This window comes from Corvus kubaryi, unplaced genomic scaffold, assembly GCF_017639235.1.
Source record: "Corvus kubaryi isolate FWS band 111438036 unplaced genomic scaffold, C.kubaryi_AGA036_p1.0 74, whole genome shotgun sequence".
Taxonomy (NCBI): Eukaryota; Metazoa; Chordata; class Aves; order Passeriformes; family Corvidae; genus Corvus; species Corvus kubaryi.
Window position 1 is genome coordinate 4,555,777 of NW_024582061.1, and position 12,121 is coordinate 4,567,897.

The 12,121-nt window shown below is 42.3% G+C and overlaps 1 long non-coding RNA gene across 1 annotated transcript in view; it reads right to left on the minus strand.

Moving 5' to 3' along the window:
- Positions 1-9,421, minus strand: part of LOC121675607 — a 25,285-nt gene extending 15,864 nt beyond the window's left edge. Inside the window, exon 1 of the long non-coding RNA XR_006020132.1 lies at positions 9,292-9,421. This is a non-coding gene — a long non-coding RNA (uncharacterized LOC121675607). The remainder of the gene's footprint in view (positions 1-9,291) is intronic.
- Between the last annotated feature and the right edge of the window lie 2,700 nt (positions 9,422-12,121).

Sequence of the window (12,121 nt, forward strand, 5' to 3'; positions counted from 1 at the left end):
GGGGGGGGGTGGGAAATCCTTGTTTCCTATGAAACAGAAACCGGTCTGTCAAACCCGAATGGTCAGTGCTGCTCTGCCTCTCCGCCCACGATGGACCGTGCCAGGGTAACCTGATCCAGCAGCTGCTTTTCCTCTGCCCTTGACTCTTCCCGACGAGGGCAGCTGCTATGAATAATGGGCTGCTGAGGACACGGTTTTGCTCCGTGCTGAGTTAAGGAGCCTTTTGCGGAATGCCCTCGTGTTGAATCATTTACCTTGCAGCAAAATAACCTGACAGAGGAGGACACAGGTTACACAGCTTAACCAAAACAGCAGTGGCAGCTGGGCGTTTTCAAGCCCCTGCAGCAAAGTTCATCAGGTCAGACATATGAACTTCGGTGCTGGTTTCTCATAAGCCATACTTGCTCTTTGCTATTTCTTTCCTTTAGAATTATTTTTGTTTACAGGCAAATACTGAGTTCCACGAGTGAAACAAGGTTCACAGTTGTAAAAGAAATCTTTCAGGCATTGCTGCTCTGCCTGGTTCCTTATGATGCTTTGCCTGATACGACTTTATGATGTCAGTGGTTCCCCTCAGCTAAGCTCTCTCTGCGCATCAGTCAGAGAAGAAAGAAGATTGTGCCTGACCAGTCCCTTTCAGAAGCTTGTGAAAATGAAGGGTTTCCTTTTCTACACACTTCAGTGGGCTGTGGCTCTGCCTCTCAATACCTGTGTATTAATGAATGCCATTAGCATTTATATGTACCAAGAAATGGCTTGCAAGCTCATTGCACTTCGAGCATATTAAGCGACAGAAGAAGCAATATCACCCCTAACAGTGTTTTCCCTTAGTTCACTATTCTGACCTAATACAGATTTTTCTGTATAATGGGTGTTTTACAGAGAAACGTACTTTAATGGAGAATAAAATACCCTGTGGATAGAAAGCCAAACTTGCCTTAAGAAGCATGAACTCTAATTCCTTGCACTGAGGTTGTCTGCTGAACAGCTTGATACACGACTACATCTCACCAGGTGCCCACTGCCCTGTCTGTAAAATGGAAACATTTATATGTTCCCCCTCTGCAGAACGTTCAGAGATAACACTCCAGGAACAGTAGGCTTTGCTTACATGCAGCAGACCCTGTTACCTACTTAATGTTATCAGGGTTAAATAACAAGCATGTTTACATTAACCATAAACTTTACTCCCAAAACTTGTCAACTTTTTGTCACTTCTCGATGAGTACTCCACAGTGATTTCGTTAAGGGGCTGGGGACTGATTCCCCAATGGCAATGGTTCATGTTTACATTGAAACCTTTGCATTATCTGTGAGTGACACCCCTCAGAAAGCCTCTTCTCTCTATACAACATAGTGGGCATGGTGGCATTTGTTCAAAGGCTGGATTTGATGGTCTTGGAGGTCTTTTCCTACCTTAAAGATTCTATGATCACATTTGGTGCTGTTGATCCACCTTACGCAGTTAAGGAGCCCCAGAGGAAAGACAGACAAGATGTCTGCTTATGCTCTGAGGAACTGAACCAAGCCAGAGAGGTCAAAAAAGGCGAAATGGCCATTAGCAAGGCAGTCCCACTTAGGGGCTTTTTCCTGATGGATTTGTATCTCAGTATCTCTTTTATATTCTATATCAGTGAACCGAAACGTCTTCATGGCACAAAACTTCCTGAAACAGTGGCCAAACTTCACTCTTTCTTATTTTGTCATGAACCTCAGTTAAAGCAAAAGACAAGAAACCAAGAACTTCAACTGAGTGTTTTCTCCAATCAGTACCTGGCCAAAGACCTCTGGCTTTGTATACACAAGAGCTGCAAATGCCTGCACCTCGTTGTCCTGATGATTAATGCTTTCTCTCACTGCCTGCAGTCCCTGAGGTGGTTGGTGTCAGCAGAATAAGCCAACACCTCACCAAATAAATCACTGTTTTCTTTACAGGGGAGCAGTGGTTTGTACCCATTCCCTCTCTGGCCAGCTCAGCACAGTGAGCAATTTTCCACACCCTGTTTCAGATAAGTTCAGTGTGGTGATAAGTGGAAGCAATAACTGCAGTGTCACCACACCCTGGGGATCATGTTTGCTTCTTCTGGGTCAGCAGCTCAAGTCTCTTATCAGCAGAGAATCTGTAAAAGCAAGGCACTAATGGTAACTGCCCACAATCAAAAGTGAGCTACCAGCTGAGTAAACAACACTCAGCAAAAATGATGGCTTTTAAATTTTTACTCACTTTTCTGTTGTCATTGCTTAGAAATTTGCATATTATTTAAATGAATAACTTTGCAGTTCATACATCCAAAAAATCCTCCTAAGCTGGAATTTTTGACAAATGGGAACTGCATTTTAACTGAAGCATTCAATGTCATTCAATGGAACCTTGTAACCATTTTTCATTTTCCTACACAAGTGACAAAAATTATTTTGTCTGTCTGGCTTTCAGTCCTTAGCTTTTTTAATTTTCTTCCTTCCCCACCTCTATTTTCTACACTTGAAAAAGGGAGAAGGTTAAGTGAAAGGAGGAAGAAATGTACAAATGTGAGATCTTCGGTTGGTCATTCTTGGCAGAAGTATGTAATAAATTATTCATTTGTTCTATATGGTTTTAAAAACCAAAAATTGTTATAAGAAATTATGAGAACTTAAACTAGCTCTGAGACCATCAAGAAAAGAACTTTAAAAAGGGAGAAAAGTCAAACTGCAGTAGATGGAACAAACCCCATGTTGTGACCAAGCATCCTCCTCCTGGGTTCTGCAGGCCAGGCGCTTTCCTCCGGCCCTGCTCACTGTCCACCAGCTTTCTGTGGCTCCTTAGGCCACAGCAAATTCACATTGTCACCTTCATGGATCCCTGGGGAAACATCTCTCCAAGGTGCTCCCTGTGACCTGCTCCTCTCCTGGTCTCTCCTCTTCCCAAGGGCTTGTCTGAGCTCCAGGGTATCTCCCTTCCCTCTCCAGAGACTCAGGCCACGTGGATCAAGTTGTTTCAATCAATATTACAGCAAGGAAAAGGATGCTTTGGGAAGGCAGAACAGAAGATAAAGTTTGGGATGTGTCAGATAAGGGAAAGGGACAAAAGAACATGATAGGAGTGAGTAGAAACATGCATGTGAGAGGCTTAGTTCATAATTTTATTTGGGTTATTTCCTTTGCCACTTTTTTTTTTACATGGTACTTCAGTGAAAAAGCTTTTTTAAGTGGTGCAGAAGTCTTGCATTCTGTTTTGACACATGACAATTTATAACTGCTTCCTATTCCTTGTAGATATACTGCTCCTCCATATTTCACTTTTATCAGTAGTTACTGAGGATAAAGGAACCTGGATAGTGTTGAGACATATTTTAAGCACAATGAAGGATTTCTTTTCAATGAAAAGCCATTTCTGTGTTTTAAAGACCAAAAATCTGTCTGTCTCATGACTTGGAAATTCTGTGACAAGTTTAGGAAGCTTTTTTCAAGATTTTCAACTCATATATGGCCCAACCGAAACCCATCAGAGCTGATGGGAGCCTTTGCACTGACAGTAATGTGCTCTGAGTCAGGACCTGGGGCCTGAGATTACATCTCAGTTGTACCAACACCGCGCAGTGCTTAATTAAATGGAGACACTCAAATATGCAATGAGCCACCCACAGTGAGCGCAGCAGTGAGGGTCTTGATACCGAAAAGGAACAATGATTTCAGCTCCAGCTTTCTCCAATGAGCTCTTTTAGGGTTTTCCCAAATCTGGGAAGTATTTTGTTCCTTGAAGTGCTGAGTGTTGTTTCAGTCTGGTGTTCAGACACACTACCTACAACTGTGTAATTCTTGAGGTTTCTTGTTTGTCTCCAGCATTCACTCTTATATTAAAAAGAGTTTAGAGAAGTAGAAGAAATGCTTCTTTCAGTCTCTGCTATCTGATATGGGTTATACGAATTTAACTTTGCTGTGTAATGTAATCAAGTCTAATAGGAAAGCAAATAGTCTCACCACAATGAGTGACACTAATTTCAGTGACTGAATTTAAACATGCCTAGTGTGTTTCTGCAAGACCTTGCCTTTCCTAAGAATTCAGGCATTCACCATGTTCTAAAAACTCGTGGTCAGTAAAGAGGTCCTGGACCACACAATAAGTAGGAACATGTAAATTTGAATTTTTGCTTCTGAACAGGCCTCCTTCCACCAGAGAGCAGAGATTCATCTGGAGAAACCTAAGCTGACAGAGAAACTTCCAGGGTGGTTTCTTAAAAAGCTTCTGTGCTGTTCATTGTCACTGCAGAATATCCAACCCTACATATTCAAACCGCAATATATCCTCCTCATGCTGCCTTCTTTTCCTTATCTCCACGTACCTTACTTTTTTAATTCCAGCAAATCCCATTGTTTCTACTGGAAAATGTTCCTGGTAGTATAAATCACGGTCACTGCTTATATAAGCTTGCTTTCCAATTTGCATATTCGTAACAAGGCTGAGAAGTAAGGAGCCATTAAAGCCCAAGCTAAATGAAAATATTTCAAACTTATAGGCAAAACATTTTTCAGATCCCTAATAGTATGCAGTCCTTCTTAGCAAGCAGTGTTGGTAAATTAGAAATTTGCATTAACAGCCTTGCTAATAACTTAATTTCCCACCCTCTACCCAGGAGCTCTGAATCCATAGAGGGAGTTAATTACCTATTGACTGCAGACAGTAGTTTTGAAAAGGAACTTTGGTCTAGTCAACATCTTACTGGTTTTGTTTGCCAGTAATTATCAGTGGCAGAGCTTAAGAAGCAAGCACAGGTTACTGCTAAGATTCCCACAGAAAAGGAAAAAAAAAAAAAGCATCTGGGTTTTTTTGATTTAAGTTCAATCTGTCAAGGAGAAATGTGAGCTGGAAACCACAAAATGTTATGCAATTAAAAAAAAAAAAACTCAAAAAACAGGAGACAGTTTACAACTGTGGAACATAAGTGGGTTGAATAGTAATTAAAGTACAATTATAATCTGAGAGGTGACTTCGGGAAAAGTCATGATCTGACTGAAGAGCTCTGCCATTCAGACTCATTTGAATCCTGTCCTGTTTTAGACCAAAATTAAGTGTAATTTTTGTGTCATTTTAAATAACTTTCTTTTCCTACCATATAATTCAAGAAATTTACTCAGTGTTTTAAAATGAATGCATTTATATTGATAAAAATTTATGAGTGTACCTAAATAAGTAGTGTCAGTTGAAGCCCTAATATTTTCCTGCTCTTTTATCTACCCTTGTATACATAAGTATTTATAAATATATATCTATATAATATGTAGTTTATAAATTGTGATAACTGAAGTGGTACAAAGGCCCACATATAAACTGTGCATCCATGAGAGCAATTTATAGCTTTTATCATATTGTCAGCAGAAATCTGAGCTTCATTCTTAGTTACAGACAGGTCTTTCTGCATAGCTGAAGCCAGCTGAGAGCACAGGCACTGCCAGCAGCGTGGGCAAGGACCTGCAGATTGCAGATTTCAGGGGGTGTGAGCCAGGAGAGACATACAGCTCACACTTGTCCTCCAGCAGAGGAGCCAAGCCACACACATGTTAAAATGGAGAACACAGGACCTGCATTAAACTGGGGAGGGTCATCCACACTCCTGAGGACAGTCTCAGATCCATACAATTTTTATAATTAATCAATTAAATTAATTAATATCTGAAAAGTATTGTCCAATTAGAAGAGCAGTTGGCTAGGTAATTTCTGCCCCATTGGAGCTCCCCCCAAATCTTTTAGCCCTACATTTTATTATGCCTGCCATGTATGGTGAAAAACAAAGTGTCCTTGCCAGGCTAAAAAGCAAAACTAAACAGAATTCCAAGAGGGCAGGATAATATGTGAGAAAGTGCAACTGCTATGCAAAAGTGACAAAGAGTTAAAAGCTATACAGCTATATATTAAAATCTGTAAAGCTACAGATACATATAAAAAGGAGAAAAAATCTTGGGGCATGCGTCATCCCAATGCTCTGGTGCTTTTGTGATGCCCTAGGCTGCCTGGGACATCATAATGGCAGGAACTCTCCTGGGGTGGCAGCTGCTGCCCAGGCAGGTGGTCTGAGGTTATTCCAAGAACTTCACTGGGTTGAACTTTCTGTATCTGGAAAATTTCAATATTAGATTGAATTTAAAAAGCCCAATCTCCCATTCTTTTAACATCATCTTTGAAACAGGCTCTCCATGCTAAGCTTCAAACTTCTTTGGATGGGTTCAATTGGCATCGCTGAGCCTGTCCAAGCAGATGTGTTCAATATATCCCAGATTTAAAAATCCATGTGTAATAGATCAATAGATCAAAAAAAAAAAAAAAGCTGATACCCCTGAATGCAAACAAAACTAAAGAGTAAAGTCTTCATACTGCTGAATGTATTAAACACAATTATAAAGCTCTCACTAACACAAAGTAAGTACAGTTATTGGAATTTTTTTATCTTGCTTAAAGAATGTGTAGGCCTCTCCATCTCCTTTTTAACCAACAACCCAACACAGATGTGTTGGCTTAAACTTAATTTGGATGTAACAGATTCATCTGAGGAGTAGCTAAGGCAACCAACTAATTGCTCATGCCAAGAAACTGAATTAAATTTTACTTCCCAGAGATTCTCAAGTGTTTTAGTATCTTGAACTATCAGACAGCTACAAAAATGCTTCATAGATAGTAGACATCTCTCAGTGTAGCCATTTAGCGCATTTGTAAGTTGGCACTGTTATTTTTGATGACAATGACATAACGATTGAGGACTGTTCCAGTGCAACTTCTATCTAAAGTGCTGCAAAGGCTGTTTAAAGCCAGCAATGAAATGTGTCTAAGCATGATATCTCAAAATTCAAATAAATTAAGACACATTCAGCCAAGATAATTGAACCCTACTTTACATAAACAGTTTTATTTTTTTGAGAAGGCAACTTAAATCTGGCATATGTACGGCATGAAATGTTCTCCAGTAGGATACCTGCAGGACTCACATTGTGTCCAAAGTCTAGGAAGAACAATTAGCATTAAACAATTAGCACCAAGAAGGCTTGACTCATCACACAGGGCCTTTGGGCAGCTGTTCTTGAAATCACAACCCTGAGGCAAAGTACTTGCAAACCGAATAGAGGTGAGGCTGCCTCTGAGGCCTGCAGGGTCCCCTTCTCCAGTCACAGTGGTGGTGGCATAGGTGTCCTTTTGTGCCATTACAGCCTTCCCATGAAAGTTCCTCTGAAGGGACCACATGGGCAGGTTACCCTGACCATGTAGACCGAGGGAAGGGAAGGTTACCCACATAGAATTACCAGAGTGCTTCAGGCTTTCCAGTTTTGAACTGGCCAGCCACAGCAGTCCACTGCCATCCTGTTCTTTCTTTCTTCATCCTTGTTTTGTTTTATCTCCTCTTCCTCACATTTCTTTGACACACCCATATCTCATCCTTACACATTAGCCTTTAAAAAAAAAAAAAAAAGTCACCTCACTGTTGTACTAGTTTGAAAACAAAGCAGTGAAAGCAGTGGGAGACACCAAGTCAGAACAACGATTTACTAGGGAAATTAAAAAACAAAAAATAAAGGCAGAAAACACTGGGTTAAACTGACAGAGTCAGGATACAACCTGACACACTGCTAGTCAGGGTAGCAGTAGCAGTCCGATAAAATAGTGACTGCAGTCCTCCTGAAGTGGTGGATGTGGTTCTGTCAAAGCAGTGATCCTGTAGAAAGGGCCTGCTCTTCCTCAGAAGGTCCATTGGTGGCTGTGTAGCTCCTGTCCTCTGGGAAGCCCATGGAAAGAGGTGTCGGAATCTCAGATTATATCCAGGATGGAATGCTTGGTTCCTCCCTCTGGGTGGAGCATCTCACAATGGGGTAATGAGTCATGAGGCAAAGTGTTGATTAGGCTCATTAACAGGAGATAGTCCGGAGGGAGTTATCTCTGAGTCAGGCGGCAGGACAATGATGGGCCATTAACAGAAAGATAGTCTGGGGGGAGGAGGCAAGGAAACACTGCCCCACCTGGTTTCAACAGCTCCTGAGGATGGTAATAGAATACACTGTAACCCAGGACAATTGTTTAAAGCAGTTTAGAACTATGATTTCTCGAGAGCTCTCTTGCCTCCTATCCGGACACATCTGTGGGACTGGGGCGCTTTGTGCCTACACTGTGCAGATATGGCCATAGTCATACTGGGACACAGGGGCAATGCAAGTGCTGGCCCTGTGGACTATAAATCAAGGGTGATTTACACTTGATCCATGCACTTCAGAGAGGTATTCCAGCTTCTTCAACTTGCAGTCCCATCTCAGAATAAGTTTATGCCAGCAAACAGTGAAGTGCTACCAATTAAATCACTTGTTGCACACCCAACTCTCCCACTTCGCTCCTTCCCACTTTCCACATAAAGGGAGGAATCACAGCTGAATTTCCAAATTTCCAAATGGAAGGCCACCTTGCAGGTGGCATCTTCTATAACAGGATTAACTGTGAGTAGGCTGAAGCCTCCCATTTATCTGTTAGCATAGCCAAGCACAGCTACACAAACTGTTATACTGGCTCATCCCATTTATATCCAGGTGCTTTTCCTTGTTTCTTCTGTAGACAAAGCCTGCTACTGTTCTTCCTGTTTATATATAGATTTAACTGGTAGCCCAGATAAGTGAAATAGCCAGAATGCAGAAAGAAAAGTTGGTGTAATCATGGGTTTATCAAGTCTTTTTCAAGCTAAGCACCACAAGATCCACTCTCTGTTCTTACACCCATCCACACAGATCCATTATATCTGCTGGCAAATATCCTGAGCACTCAGGTTGTGTAAGCTTCTCCACAAATTTCTCTGCTTGACTCTGCAGCATTCCCAGCTTCTCCTGTGATCCTGTGTATTTGGAGTGTCAGATTCTGACCATTCTGACTCATGTATGGCAGTGGTAGCCATCAAGTCAAACTCTTCAGTGTTGGAGGAAGAAATGCTGCATAGACAGCTGGCATCTTTTCAAAAGAAGCACCCAGGAGAATTTGATGTTCTCAGTGGTGAATCTTTGTGCCTACTCTGCCTAGTTGGTTAGATGCTTCATACCCAAATTCTTCCCAGTGACCAAATTTGTCAGTTCAGGACTGGTCTGGATGAAGCCATCCTGTGACAAATTAGGCTGGGGACTTAAAATACTGCTGGAATTGCAGTGGCTTAGTGTGGCAGGAACAGGCTGTGTTACCAGGAAGGGAATGTGCTTCCCTGTCCAGCCGAGTGACAGAACTGATCTGCACCCCTCCTGAACCACACCTGCCTTCACTTCTGCCTGTTCAGAAACACACAGGCAATAGTTACATACCTCTGTAATCCTCATTGTGCTGGAGTATTCCTCTTCCCTTCCTCTTCCCTTTCCGTTTTTTCTTTTTTATTCCTCTTTTTTCTTTTTCTTTCCTTTTGACATCTTCATGCTGTGCTTGTGACTGAGTGAACAGGCTGTGTGCAGGCTATTTTGTGTACACACTGCATCATTCCACACAACGACAACAGTGTAATTATAATGTTCAACAGAAAACATTGGCTGAGCAGACAAGGCTGTAATAACAGCCTGAGAGCCGAGTTTACCCACTCCCTCTGCTCCACCACCATATCTGGGTCTATTCCCAAGAGAAAAAATATCATGTTCACCCTTTCCCAAAGGCAAACAATCTCCTGTGATCCGTATCAGACATTTAACTCAACTCAGGAATCTACCAACATAAACAAAAATATTTTCAGCACTATTCCAAGAGTAAGGAAACAAATTTGTTCATCAGCATTGTTTTCAAAAGCCCCACCTGAGCTATATTGACCTTTAGATGCTTGTGCAGGTGTTGCACCATATGTTCTTATATCACTCTTTTAATTTAATTAATTTTTAATATATATTACTGTCCTTGATGGGTTTAAAGGTTCCAGCCCCTCTGGTGCTTTCAAGGAGTTAACAGATCTAGTTAACAGTTGCTGCAGTGCTCTATTACTTTATATAACAGAGGACTTTATGGCTATATTTAGTTTAATTGAAGAATGTCCTAGAAAAGGACTAATGACACTTTTCATTATAAATATACCAGTTCACACTCAGAAAAAAATTTTACAAAGGAAGAATACAGGAAAAAAGTTGATTGACACCAAAAATTACTTCTGGCAATTAAAATTCTGTAGCATTTTGTTGATCTGTAGCTTGTATCTAGTCTACTTGCTGATATGATCCATCACTAGATCTTTTTAATTTAGTCATTTTGAAACTAATGGTCAAAACTATGCTCACTTCCACTGGACAAGTATTATTTCCTTCAGTAATCCCACCAAAATGACATTAATTCCCCGTGGAGGCAACGTGTTTACAGTATATTAAAAAATCTGACTTCTAGATAAAAAGGCTTTACATTGCCCTGAACCTGTGAGAAGACATGCTCTCTTCAGGGGAAAAAACCACAGCAGAAGTCAGGAACACCCTTTTTACTGGTAGGAAGTAACTTGCAATGTCACCACCACATTTCAAAATGGGTTGTTTGACAATATCATGGAGAAATTCAGAAGGTTTGTGGCCAGCCTCCTGCTCAGGGTCAGCTCTGAGACCTCAGGGCATATTTTGACTGCACAAAGGATCAGGCAAGCTTAATCTAACCCGTGGGGTGGGGGCTGAGTTAATGTGGTGCCTTGCCTAGGTTCATTAGCCCTGAAAAGGAGTATTTTGTTAGTGTGGCTCTACTGCTCCTGACTCAGAGCTGGGTTAGGCATCTCAGCCTCTCCCTTCCTCATTTTCTGATTCCAGCAGCTGGGAAGAGGAATTCCAGGGAGATGCTGGTGGAGACACTGCTCAGCACATCTGATCCTGCGATATCTCCTCCCGGTAACCAACCCCACACACCTGGGTAAAATGCTTTGCTGCACCTTGGCTAGGAAAAGCTGGGACTGGCTGGTCTTCATAGGTTAGACACTTTTTATGTCTCCTATGGATGGACATCTGCAAGTCTCCTAGGCCTTCTGGATACTCTGAACTTGTTGCTTTTATCTTTTTTATTTGTTTTCCCCTAGATAAGGGCCAATTTTCCAGCATTTTGTACACCTGGTGAACAACACATATGGCTTCCTTCCGTAATAGCCACGTTCCGGTTCGTGAACCTCATCAATCTTGGGAGAGCTGTGTTAGCAGAGTTTGTGCTGCAGGACCAGCTACAAGGTGCTCCTGTTGTCACCTGGTTTATGTGCCTCATGAATACAGTTCCTGTGCCAGCAGGTGCTCTGCTATTCTCATTTCACACACGGACGCAGCTCCTTCCCCCCACTGCTCTTTCTTAGCTGGGAATGGATGAGAGCACAATGAAAACTGTTTGGACACTTGGTGATTTAAGAGCCTGCTGGCTTGAAACTCACGCCGTGAAAATATCACACATCTTAATCCTTCAGTCTCCGGCATCCACAGCATCATAGCACAGGAAAGGAAGCACCGCTGCTTGAAACCCAGCATGGGAGGGCTACGAGTTGTCACCGGAGGTCTCACTGCCTCCCTGTCCCTCCCTGGGCTGCCTTACCCAGCTCAACATGTCCCTCTTTTTTAATGTCACTGTTCAGGTACCAACTAGATTTTAATTTCACTGTCTAAACGATTAACACATCTAGTTCAGCACACAGAAGTCTGGTCACTCACATTTGTACTCAGTTGTGTCCAGCTTTAAAGCCCGTGCCTTCCACCTCTGAATTTTGGGCTCAGAAGTTTGTCTAGTCTTTGTACTCCTTGTTGGCACTGGCATTTCCATAGGGTGGAATCCATTTAACATTGCCTGAAAACAAAATTCTCACAGAATCACAGAGGCACTGAGGTTGGAAAAGACCTCCCAGGTCGTCGAGTCCAACCTGTGACCAATTCCCCCACCTTGTCACCCAGCCCAGAGCACTGAGTGCCACATCCAGTCATTCCTTGGACACCTGCGGGCATGGGACTCCAACACCTCCCTGGGCAGCCCTTCCTGTGCCTGAGCAGCCTTGCCATGAAGAAATTCTTCCTGATGTCCAACCTGAACCTCTCCTGGCACAGCTTGAGGCCGTTTCCTCTCATCGTGTCACTGATTGCCTGGGAGAAATTCTCGGGTGCAATTCCTGATCTCAGCAGGACAGGGAGCTTTGCTGCTCCTCACCAAGCCCCTGGC